Below are 238 nucleotides of genomic sequence, written 5' to 3'. Positions count from 1 at the left end.
TGTTTCCATACGTTTACTTATGATTTCAGCATCAGATCTGTGTGTGCATGAGAGAGAGGGAGAGATGTTTTTCAAGGTAAATTAAGATAGACAAGTAATATGTCTCCCAACTTATAACGTTCAGTCTGGGCTATGAGTAGAGTGTAATTATCTTTTGCTTTTCAGCTGTATAGTTTAGCCAGAAGTAGCTTCTTTTATATATTTTAAATGTATTGATTTTGTTTTTTTTCCTACAGAA

The sequence above is a fragment of the Emys orbicularis genome, chromosome 6 (genome assembly GCF_028017835.1).
Source record: "Emys orbicularis isolate rEmyOrb1 chromosome 6, rEmyOrb1.hap1, whole genome shotgun sequence".
NCBI classification, from domain to species: domain Eukaryota; kingdom Metazoa; phylum Chordata; order Testudines; family Emydidae; genus Emys; species Emys orbicularis.
This window is presented reverse-complemented; position numbering follows the sequence as displayed.